Source organism: Lepisosteus platostomus, chromosome 5 (assembly GCF_059453375.1).
Source record: "Lepisosteus platostomus isolate fLepPlt1 chromosome 5, fLepPlt1.hap1, whole genome shotgun sequence".
Classification (NCBI taxonomy): domain Eukaryota; kingdom Metazoa; phylum Chordata; class Actinopteri; order Semionotiformes; family Lepisosteidae; genus Lepisosteus; species Lepisosteus platostomus.
The window spans coordinates 54,904,249-54,916,749 of NC_142615.1; the positions used below are offsets into that span (position 1 = coordinate 54,904,249).

At 47.1% G+C, this 12,501-nt stretch overlaps 3 non-coding genes across 3 annotated transcripts; all 3 read right to left on the reverse strand.

Moving 5' to 3' along the window:
- Window positions 1–1,714: 1,714 nt before the first annotated feature.
- Window positions 1,715–1,796, reverse strand: trnal-aag (transfer RNA leucine (anticodon AAG)). Its single transcript has one exon. It is a non-coding gene; the product is annotated as a tRNA-Leu (tRNA).
- A 2,666-nt stretch (window positions 1,797–4,462) lies between these two features.
- Window positions 4,463–4,544, reverse strand: trnal-aag (transfer RNA leucine (anticodon AAG)). Its single transcript has one exon. It is a non-coding gene; the product is annotated as a tRNA-Leu (tRNA).
- Window positions 4,545–7,306: 2,762 nt separating this feature from the next.
- trnal-aag (transfer RNA leucine (anticodon AAG)) lies at window positions 7,307–7,388 on the reverse strand. Its single transcript has one exon. It is a non-coding gene; the product is annotated as a tRNA-Leu (tRNA).
- Between the last annotated feature and the right edge of the window lie 5,113 nt (window positions 7,389–12,501).

The following is a 12,501-nucleotide window of genomic DNA, read 5'->3' on the forward strand; positions in this document are numbered from 1 at the left end:
GCACTTCGATACTAAGATCGTTTGCAGCACACGCATGGTTTCCCCCCTTCACGCAAAAAACATAGACGAAGGAAGCTCTCTTGTCTTGGGCTGCTGACTCCCGGATTTAAAGCGCTCTGGGTGCCAGCTAAGTCTCTAACAAGCACACTATAAAGACAGGAATTACACTTTGCTCACATCACGCATGGAATGGCGAGGCTACTTGTTCCAATATTATCTAGTCTCACCTCATATGGTGCCGATTCCTGGTTTTCATTTAAGAAAGAGCACTGCAAACACCGTAAACAGTGCAAAACGTGTGATGAAAGAAGTCTTTTCCCCCTTTTGTCTAAAGGAGAACACAGCGGAGTCATGCCGAGGGTTGTGAGATCAAGATTTCAGTGGAGCACTGTCGTCTACGTCTTTAGCTACATGAGTTGGACATCCTCTTGTACACGGAAAGCAGATTGAGATCCTCTGACATGAAAAGTGCCAGATAAAAGCCATTTCTCATCCTTTCTCTTAGTGGTGTAGCTATCGCATGTAAATGAGGCAACTTGCAAGGCGAGCAGGCTCGGTGCACACCGAACGCAGATGTCTCAGAGCAGTTGAGACGTGTCCAAGTGGCTGTCAAAGGACAGCACTTTGCTGGCGCCGTGGCTTAGTTGGCTAAAGCGCCTGCCTAGTAAACAGGAGATCCTGGTCCGATTCCCAGCGGTGCCTTTCTTCCTGTCTTACTGTACAGAATGTATCCTTACGGGCAAATCCCATGCCTTTTAATCCAGGTGAATGCAAGTGTTCGTTTCCTTTCTGGAACAACTTGTATTGAAAGAAATCTATACAGCTTGCGAAAGATGAAACACAAATCTTGCTTATCAGTGAAGAAGAGGTGCTCCCAGCAGGCCAGCTAATACCAGCAAAGTTTTTTTTTCACCCTGACCCAGAGAATGGAGAAAAGCGAGGCGCCTGTGGCTCTGCAGTGTAATCAGTTTGCGAGTGCGGCGGTTAGCTGAAAGAGTGGTAAATGGAGCTCGCCCCAGCCCGTCCTTATTCTTTTAAAGCGGATTAAAAATTAACTTTGCCGCCATTACTACCAGCTTTAAAAGACTGCCATGGGCACGGAAAAAAACACAGTACAGATGAGATTTCTGGAACCGAAGCAGAGATTCCTTTTCGAACCAACTGATAAAGCTCAGCCAGTGAATACTGTTAACAGAATGTGAAAGCACGATCAACTTTGTAACTGCAACCACAGGAAAAACAGCAAGAAGCAGACTCCATTCCCCATTTAAATCTGTCATGCGAGGCATGCTTTTTGAACGCATGAAGTTAATCCCACGATCGCTTTTAAACTTGGACAAAGTACTTTCAAGGAGCGCTATGCGCAATGATTTAACAAGCTCAACCCCTGCCGACGATTCGGTGTGAAGAAGCAGAACATTCAAGTTTCACAGACAGAAGCAGCACGCCAGCACAGCCAACATTAAAACGGAGGGCACACTACGATTTGCATTGACACAAAGGTGATCTGGGCAGACGTCGTTCCCTGCATAACGCAAAAAGTGGCAAAACGCATTTAGGTTGAGAGGACGCAAGAAGGATTTTGGTTTGTGCCTTGATGTCAAGCTGAGAAAGTATCTTTAAACACTTTGCTTAGTTTCTCGAGAGACTGCCAAAAAGCAGCTCCCTCCCTTTCGTCTGAAGTCAGCTGAAAGGAGGTCGCGACAGAAGCACCTGGCAGCGGTGGGATTCGAACCCACGCCCCCGCAGAGACTGGAGCCTTAATCCAGCGCCTTAGACCGCTCGGCCACGCTACCCGCTGTGCCCTCTCTCTTTGTCTCACTACTTGCCTGGAGGAAGCCGGTTGGGTTTTGCTCTTGTCGCCCGACTTAGTGGCGTTATGACCGTGGAATCGACTGCACCTGCTTTTTCTGAGATGCTTCCCCTCTCATGGCGAGATCTCGACTTCTTTAACACCTCTGGATAAAGATCTTCTGCGAAGCAGGTTTCAGACCTCTGTGTACAGCACCCTTGATGTCATTTTATTTTTACAGCAGCCGCATCCGGAAAGTTGTGTCTTTTACTTTTTATTTGAACAACAAAACTACATACAATACAAACAAGAGCACATATAAGGTATCAAGAAAATCGTCAGGGGCACATGCTATAATACAATTACACTTTTTGGAAAACGATTACACAAGGTAAATAAAGATAAGGTCCGCACAGCTTGTTCTTACATTTCGAAAGAGTCCGTAAATACCCCTTTACGTCTATTTTGAACTGTTCAAACGAAGGACTCTTCCCAGACCATTTCACTTTATACCACGTTCCTAAACGAGGATGCATCTCCTGTTTTAGAACTATTTTGGGCGGTATGGCTTATACAACACACCCACAGTATTCTAATGGTGGACTGCAGATCTGTGCTATAGTTCAGTCGAATTCGAAGGATCCAGCAATCGTACTGGATTTGACTGGGATACTGAAATGTCTCTTGCAAAACTATTTGGGTTTGCTTGAACCTTTGATAAAAAAGTGATCTGATCTGAAACTACCCAGCTTCCAATCTCTGAGGTAGTTGTCACTAAACTCGGACGTGATGTGGCACACATGTGCCGTGTGCCTTTACTTTTGTAAAAAACTGGTATGGGGAAAAGTTTCTTAATATTTCTTTTGATTAGCATGCAAGAAAATGTGATCATTACCTATGGAATTTCCCGCCAGCGTGGAGCTTGAATTCACAATCTTGAGATTGAGTGTTCAAGAGTCACAGAAGAGGTCGGCCTGGTCTTCAGTTTGCCAACGATAAGCTCCGGCAGTGCTCCTCTGTAAAGCAGATTGTTCGGATCGGTTATGTGGGACGGCACTTCGATACTAAGATCGTTTGCAGCACACGCATGGTTTCCCCCCTTCACGCAAAAAACATAGACGAAGGAAGCTCTCTTGTCTTGGGCTGCTGACTCCCGGATTTAAAGCGCTCTGGGTGCCAGCTAAGTCTCTAACAAGCACACTATAAAGACAGGAATTACACTTTGCTCACATCACGCATGGAATGGCGAGGCTACTTGTTCCAATATTATCTAGTCTCACCTCATATGGTGCCGATTCCTGGTTTTCATTTAAGAAAGAGCACTGCAAACACCGTAAACAGTGCAAAACGTGTGATGAAAGAAGTCTTTTCCCCCTTTTGTCTAAAGGAGAACACAGCGGAGTCATGCCGAGGGTTGTGAGATCAAGATTTCAGTGGAGCACTGTCGTCTACGTCTTTAGCTACATGAGTTGGACATCCTCTTGTACACGGAAAGCAGATTGAGATCCTCTGACATGAAAAGTGCCAGATAAAAGCCATTTCTCATCCTTTCTCTTAGTGGTGGAGCTATCGCATGTAAATGAGGCAACTTGCAAGGCGAGCAGGCTCGGTGCACACCGAACGCAGATGTCTCAGAGCAGTTGAGACGTGTCCAAGTGGCTGTCAAAGGACAGCACTTTGCTGGCGCCGTGGCTTAGTTGGCTAAAGCGCCTGCCTAGTAAACAGGAGATCCTGGTCCGATTCCCAGCGGTGCCTTTCTTCCTGTCTTACTGTACAGAATGTATCCTTACGGGCAAATCCCATGCCTTTTAATCCAGGTGAATGCAAGTGTTCGTTTCCTTTCTGGAACAACTTGTATTGAAAGAAATCTATACAGCTTGCGAAAGATGAAACACAAATCTTGCTTATCAGTGAAGAAGAGGTGCTCCCAGCAGGCCAGCTAATACCAGCAAAGTTTTTTTTTCACCCTGACCCAGAGAATGGAGAAAAGCGAGGCGCCTGTGGCTCTGCAGTGTAATCAGTTTGCGAGTGCGGCGGTTAGCTGAAAGAGTGGTAAATGGAGCTCGCCCCAGCCCGTCCTTATTCTTTTAAAGCGGATAAAAAATTAACTTCGCCGCCATTACTACCAGCTTTAAAAGACTGCCATGGGCACGGAAAAAAACACACTACAGATGAGTTTTCTGGAACCGAAGCAGAGATTCCTTTTCGAACCAACTGATAAAGCTCAGCCAGTGAATACAGAATTTAACAGAATGTGAAAGCACGATCAACTTTGTAACTGCAACCACAGGAAAAACAGCAAGAAGCAGACTCCATTCTCCAAAGATTTAACAAGCTCAACCCCTGCCAACAATTCGGTGTGAAGAAGCAGAACATTCAAGTTTCACAGACAGAAGTAGCACGCCAGTACAACCAACATTAAAGCGGAGGGCACACTACGATTTGCATTGACACAAAAGTGATCTCGGCAGACGTCGTTCCCTGCATAACGCAAAAAGTGGCAAAACGCATTTAGGTTGAGAGGACGCAAGAAGGATTTTGGTTTGTGCCTTGATGTCAAGCTGAGAAAGTATCTTTAAACACTTTGCTTAGTTTCTCGAGAGACTGCCAAAAAGCAGCTCCCTCCCTTTCGTCTGAAGTCAGCTGAAAGGAGGTCGCGACAGAAGCACCTGGCAGCGGTGGGATTCGAACCCACGCCCCCGCAGAGACTGGAGCCTTAATCCAGCGCCTTAGACCGCTCGGCCACGCTACCCGCTGTGCCCTCTCTCTTTGTCTCACTACTTGCCTGGAGGAAGCCAGTTGGGTTTTGCTCTTGTCGCCCGACTTAGTGGCGTTATGACCGTGGAATCGACTGCACCTGCTTTTTCTGAGATGCTTCCCCTCTCATGGCGAGATCTCGACTTCTTTAACACCTCTGGATAAAGATCTTCTGCGAAGCAGGTTTCAGACCTCTGTGTACAGCACCCTTGATGTCATTTTATTTTTACAGCAGCCGCATCCGGAAAGTTGTGTCTTTTACTTTTTATTTGAACAACAAAACTACATACAATACAAACAAGAGCACATATAAGGTATCAAGAAAATCGTCAGGGGCACATGCTATAATACAATTACACTTTTTGGAAAACGATTACACAAGGTAAATAAAGATAAGGTCCGCACAGCTTGTTCTTACATTTCGAAAGAGTCCGTAAATACCCCTTTACGTCTATTTTGAACTGTTCAAACGAAGGACTCTTCCCAGACCATTTCACTTTATACCACGTTCCTAAACGAGGATGCATCTCCTGTTTTAGAACTATTTTGGGCGGTATGGCTTATACAACACACCCACAGTATTCTAATGGTGGACTGCAGATCTGTGCTATAGTTCAGTCGAATTCGAAGGATCCAGCAATCGTACTGGATTTGACTGGGATACTGAAATGTCTCTTGCAAAACTATTTGGGTTTGCTTGAACCTTTGATAAAAAAGTGATCTGATCTGAAACTACCCAGCTTCCAATCTCTGAGGTAGTTGTCACTAAACTCGGACGTGATGTGGCACACATGTGCCGTGTGCCTTTACTTTTGTAAAAAACTGGTATGGGGAAAAGTTTCTTAATATTTCTTTTGATTAGCATGCAAGAAAATGTGATCATTACCTATGGAATTTCCCGCCAGCGTGGAGCTTGAATTCACAATCTTGAGATTGAGTGTTCAAGAGTCACAGAAGAGGTCGGCCTGGTCTTCAGTTTGCCAACGATAAGCTCCGGCAGTGCTCCTCTGTAAAGCAGATTGTTCGGATCGGTTATGTGGGACGGCACTTCGATACTAAGATCGTTTGCAGCACACGCATGGTTTCCCCCCTTCACGCAAAAAACATAGACGAAGGAAGCTCTCTTGTCTTGGGCTGCTGACTCCCGGATTTAAAGCGCTCTGGGTGCCAGCTAAGTCTCTAACAAGCACACTATAAAGACAGGAATTACACTTTGCTCACATCACGCATGGAATGGCGAGGCTACTTGTTCCAATATTATCTAGTCTCACCTCATATGGTGCCGATTCCTGGTTTTCATTTAAGAAAGAGCACTGCAAACACCGTAAACAGTGCAAAACGTGTGATGAAAGAAGTCTTTTCCCCCTTTGTCTAAAGGAGAACACAGCGGAGTCATGCCGAGGTTTGTGAGATCAAGATTTCAGTGGAGCACTGTCGTCTACGTCTTTAGCTACATGAGTTGGACATCCTCTTGTACACGGAAAGCAGATTGAGATCCTCTGACATGAAAAGTGCCAGATAAAAGCCATTTCTCATCCTTTCTCTTAGTGGTGGAGCTATCGCATGTAAATGAGGCAACTTGCAAGGCGAGCAGGCTCGGTGCACACCGAACGCAGATGTCTCAGAGCAGTTGAGACGTGTCCAAGTGGCTGTCAAAGGACAGCACTTTGCTGGCGCCGTGGCTTAGTTGGCTAAAGCGCCTGCCTAGTAAACAGGAGATCCTGGTCCGATTCCCAGCGGTGCCTTTCTTCCTGTCTTACTGTACAGAATGTATCCTTACGGGCAAATCCCATGCCTTTTAATCCAGGTGAATGCAAGTGTTCGTTTCCTTTCTGGAACAACTTGTATTGAAAGAAATCTATACAGCTTGCGAAAGATGAAACACAAATCTTGCTTATCAGTGAAGAAGAGGTGCTCCCAGCAGGCCAGCTAATACCAGCAAAGTTTTTTTTTCACCCTGACCCAGAGAATGGAGAAAAGCGAGGCGCCTGTGGCTCTGCAGTGTAATCAGTTTGCGAGTGCGGCGGTTAGCTGAAAGAGTGGTAAATGGAGCTCGCCCCAGCCCGTCCTTATTCTTTTAAAGCGGATTAAAAATTAACTTTGCCGCCATTACTACCAGCTTTAAAAGACTGCCATGGGCACGGAAAAAAACACAGTACAGATGAGATTTCTGGAACCGAAGCAGAGATTCCTTTTCGAACCAACTGATAAAGCTCAGCCAGTGAATACTGTTAACAGAATGTGAAAGCACGATCAACTTTGTAACTGCAACCACAGGAAAAACAGCAAGAAGCAGACTCCATTCCCCATTTAAATCTGTCATGCGAGGCATGCTTTTTGAACGCATGAAGTTAATCCCACGATCGCTTTTAAACTTGGACAAAGTACTTTCAAGGAGCGCTATGCGCAATGATTTAACAAGCTCAACCCCTGCCGACGATTCGGTGTGAAGAAGCAGAACATTCAAGTTTCACAGACAGAAGCAGCACGCCAGCACAGCCAACATTAAAACGGAGGGCACACTACGATTTGCATTGACACAAAGGTGATCTGGGCAGACGTCGTTCCCTGCATAACGCAAAAAGTGGCAAAACGCATTTAGGTTGAGAGGACGCAAGAAGGATTTTGGTTTGTGCCTTGATGTCAAGCTGAGAAAGTATCTTTAAACACTTTGCTTAGTTTCTCGAGAGACTGCCAAAAAGCAGCTCCCTCCCTTTCGTCTGAAGTCAGCTGAAAGGAGGTCGCGACAGAAGCACCTGGCAGCGGTGGGATTCGAACCCACGCCCCCGCAGAGACTGGAGCCTTAATCCAGCGCCTTAGACCGCTCGGCCACGCTACCCGCTGTGCCCTCTCTCTTTGTCTCACTACTTGCCTGGAGGAAGCCGGTTGGGTTTTGCTCTTGTCGCCCGACTTAGTGGCGTTATGACCGTGGAATCGACTGCACCTGCTTTTTCTGAGATGCTTCCCCTCTCATGGCGAGATCTCGACTTCTTTAACACCTCTGGATAAAGATCTTCTGCGAAGCAGGTTTCAGACCTCTGTGTACAGCACCCTTGATGTCATTTTATTTTTACAGCAGCCGCATCCGGAAAGTTGTGTCTTTTACTTTTTATTTGAACAACAAAACTACATACAATACAAACAAGAGCACATATAAGGTATCAAGAAAATCGTCAGGGGCACATGCTATAATACAATTACACTTTTTGGAAAACGATTACACAAGGTAAATAAAGATAAGGTCCGCACAGCTTGTTCTTACATTTCGAAAGAGTCCGTAAATACCCCTTTACGTCTATTTTGAACTGTTCAAACGAAGGACTCTTCCCAGACCATTTCACTTTATACCACGTTCCTAAACGAGGATGCATCTCCTGTTTTAGAACTATTTTGGGCGGTATGGCTTATACAACACACCCACAGTATTCTAATGGTGGACTGCAGATCTGTGCTATAGTTCAGTCGAATTCGAAGGATCCAGCAATCGTACTGGATTTGACTGGGATACTGAAATGTCTCTTGCAAAACTATTTGGGTTTGCTTGAACCTTTGATAAAAAAGTGATCTGATCTGAAACTACCCAGCTTCCAATCTCTGAGGTAGTTGTCACTAAACTCGGACGTGATGTGGCACACATGTGCCGTGTGCCTTTACTTTTGTAAAAAACTGGTATGGGGAAAAGTTTCTTAATATTTCTTTTGATTAGCATGCAAGAAAATGTGATCATTACCTATGGAATTTCCCGCCAGCGTGGAGCTTGAATTCACAATCTTGAGATTGAGTGTTCAAGAGTCACAGAAGAGGTCGGCCTGGTCTTCAGTTTGCCAACGATAAGCTCCGGCAGTGCTCCTCTGTAAAGCAGATTGTTCGGATCGGTTATGTGGGACGGCACTTCGATACTAAGATCGTTTGCAGCACACGCATGGTTTCCCCCCTTCACGCAAAAAACATAGACGAAGGAAGCTCTCTTGTCTTGGGCTGCTGACTCCCGGATTTAAAGCGCTCTGGGTGCCAGCTAAGTCTCTAACAAGCACACTATAAAGACAGGAATTACACTTTGCTCACATCACGCATGGAATGGCGAGGCTACTTGTTCCAATATTATCTAGTCTCACCTCATATGGTGCCGATTCCTGGTTTTCATTTAAGAAAGAGCACTGCAAACACCGTAAACAGTGCAAAACGTGTGATGAAAGAAGTCTTTTCCCCCTTTTGTCTAAAGGAGAACACAGCGGAGTCATGCCGAGGGTTGTGAGATCAAGATTTCAGTGGAGCACTGTCGTCTACGTCTTTAGCTACATGAGTTGGACATCCTCTTGTACACGGAAAGCAGATTGAGATCCTCTGACATGAAAAGTGCCAGATAAAAGCCATTTCTCATCCTTTCTCTTAGTGGTGGAGCTATCGCATGTAAATGAGGCAACTTGCAAGGCGAGCAGGCTCGGTGCACACCGAACGCAGATGTCTCAGAGCAGTTGAGACGTGTCCAAGTGGCTGTCAAAGGACAGCACTTTGCTGGCGCCGTGGCTTAGTTGGCTAAAGCGCCTGCCTAGTAAACAGGAGATCCTGGTCCGATTCCCAGCGGTGCCTTTCTTCCTGTCTTACTGTACAGAATGTATCCTTACGGGCAAATCCCATGCCTTTTAATCCAGGTGAATGCAAGTGTTCGTTTCCTTTCTGGAACAACTTGTATTGAAAGAAATCTATACAGCTTGCGAAAGATGAAACACAAATCTTGCTTATCAGTGAAGAAGAGGTGCTCCCAGCAGGCCAGCTAATACCAGCAAAGTTTTTTTTTCACCCTGACCCAGAGAATGGAGAAAAGCGAGGCGCCTGTGGCTCTGCAGTGTAATCAGTTTGCGAGTGCGGCGGTTAGCTGAAAGAGTGGTAAATGGAGCTCGCCCCAGCCCGTCCTTATTCTTTTAAAGCGGATTAAAAATTAACTTTGCCGCCATTACTACCAGCTTTAAAAGACTGCCATGGGCACGGAAAAAAACACAGTACAGATGAGTTTTCTGGAACCGAAGCAGAGATTCCTTTTCGAACCAACTGATAAAGCTCAGCCAGTGAATACTGTTAACAGAATGTGAAAGCACGATCAACTTTGTAACTGCAACCACAGGAAAAACAGCAAGAAGCAGACTCCATTCCCCATTTAAATCTGTCATGCGAGGCATGCTTTTTGAACGCATGAAGTTAATCCCACGATCGCTTTTAAACTTGGACAAAGTACTTTCAAGGAGCGCTATGCGCAATGATTTAACAAGCTCAACCCCTGCCGACGATTCGGTGTGAAGAAGCAGAACATTCAAGTTTCACAGACAGAAGCAGCACGCCAGCACAGCCAACATTAAAACGGAGGGCACACTACGATTTGCATTGACACAAAGGTGATCTGGGCAGACGTCGTTCCCTGCATAACGCAAAAAGTGGCAAAACGCATTTAGGTTGAGAGGACGCAAGAAGGATTTTGGTTTGTGCCTTGATGTCAAGCTGAGAAAGTATCTTTAAACACTTTGCTTAGTTCCTGGAGAGACTGTGCGTCGTGTCCAAGAGCTCCTGGGAGGAAGAGAGAGCCCTCCCACTTGGGGGCTTTTCCACGGTCTGTGTGAGGAGGGGCGGGTGTGTCCAGTAGCTTATCGAGCGGAAGCCTGGGGCGGCGGAGAGCTGTGATCGTGCAGACCTTGAGGTGTCACCTCTTTGTCTGCTTTCCCGCCCCCCCTCCGCCCAAGCTCTGCTCCAAAGTAGCCCGGCAACCCCTCACACCTGCACGTGTCACAACCTAAGGTGTGGTCATGAGACACCCATGGGGTGTTGTTCTGTTCTTGCTAATTGTTTCCTGTCCGTCGCAGGCAGGAGTCCATGCGAGGAAGATGCGCTGGACAGAGCTCAGAGGGCGCAGCTGGGTGGCTTTCCTTCTGAGTGACGTTCCTGCTCCTGCTCCTCTTGGTGCGCTCATGCCGCAACACAGGAAGGCTGGAGCAGGTGACTGTGCGCGTTGTGCACTGCTGAAATAGCTCAATTGGGAGAGCGTTAGACTGAAGATCTGAAGGTCCCTGGTTCGATCCTGGGTTTTGGCATTTTGTTTCATCGCGCCCTTTGTTCCTCTCTCCAGCACCCCCTGCCTAAAGTGACGCTTCCCTTTCTCAGCTCGAAACGCAAGCGAGACACCAGCAGCGGTCCCTGCAGGTTTCCGAAATATAGCGGCTATCACGTTCGCCTAACACGAGAAAGATTCCCGATTCGAGACCGGGTGGAAACAGCCTCGTTTTGCACGCTCCTGTACTTCACAGAGGTATTGAGCGACCGGTCATTTGTTCCCAATGTATTTCCGGTGCCTTCATGCACTCTTGTACCAAACGCACGTTCCTTCTGTACGCGGAGCCGATCATTTGCAATTGGGCTGTGCCTACAGACCAGGACGAGCTCTGTCGGCTCAAAAGCAGCGCAGGACCTGCAAGAACAACAGAAAGATTAGCATCCAGCGGGGGCTTCTTAGTGAGCCCAAGATCTCATCAAGAATCGGCTCCAGCAACAGGGCTGGGCGCATTGTTCCATTCTCCGACCACTCTCGGTGTAAACAAGTCCCTCCTGGTCTCTGCTTGAATTGCACTTTCCTGCATTTGCTTTGGTGTAACTGGCTTCCCCTGCATGGGCGAATGTGAAGAAGATCCTTAGTAAGTCATTGAAGAAACCGGAGAAGAGGTCGGAGTGGCCTCTGTCGTTCATCAACTATCCAGTCAGGCAGTACTCCTCTGTAAAGCGCCGTTCGTTCAGATCGATTGGCTTTTTTTTGCCTTAATTCGTGCAAGTAGTAAAAGCAGACGCCCCTTTAGGGAGCCTATCAGCACCCGGAGTTTTCCCCTTCTGTAAGCTCTCCATAGCCTCTCAGCTCTTCTACTGTCAAATCCCCCTCAAGTACTTCCCTATCTTCTTCACTCAAAACGTTTTCTAGCTTTGAGGTAAAAAAATGAATTTCTTCATCCTTTACCTCTGTAGAGCTGTACAGTCTTGAGTAGAAGTGTCACACCCTCTGCAGCCAGAGGGCGGTCCTTCTCTGTCCTGTCCCTAGTTTCTGGTCTGCTGTCCTTCTTGTCCCTCTCTTTCCCTTGGGCTATATATTTCCGGGTTTTGCACTCTGTCCTCGCTCAGCATTGACGTTCGGATGTCCTGAGACCCGTCTAGCACCAGGGCGCCCCACGTCCGCTCCCTGAGGGCACAGGTTTCTATACGGCATTCCTGAACTCTTTGCACTAATGAGCCCGGGCCTTTTTCCTGTCTCGCCGCTACGCATATGGGTCTTTTTCCGCTCTCCTGTTCCCCACGGTAAGTCCCTTTGGATGTCCGTGCAAGAAGGCCTCGATGCAGGAGAGGATAGCACTCAACTACACTTTCCATGACAGACTTGGAGCCTACCACTTTCCTGAAAAAGAATCGAGTACACTTCTCATTTTCTTCCAAGAACTGCACTCAGCTTCTTAACAGCACTCCTCGACTACTTTCTTCGGCTGTGCTCCGGATGTCCTTTTTTAAAAGGGTGATATCCTCGAGCACATCGAAGCCACTGTGCAGCATCGTGTAGAGACGCTGCAGCTGCCTCTGTTTCCTGGCTAGCACTCCTCTCCGTCTTGCAGCAGCCTTCCTTCCCTCAGCCATGAAAAAGGCCTTTGTCCTCACCTTCACCTCCTCCCACCACTCTCCTACTGACCCGTACAGACACTGCAAGGACAGCCACTGTGATAGTTTCTCCTTGTAGCGGGATACTACCCCCTCGTTCTCTAGCAGCTTTGTGTTGAGTTTCCAGAGGCCTGGGCCAAAGACAGTCCCGCCCTGGAGTTCCACTCTACACCCTAAAGCCTGATGATCTGAGAAGAAGACAGGCTGAAGAGTGACCCCAACAACTTTCACTCTCTCTGAGACAAAGCAATAGTCAATTCTGGAGCTGCTATTCC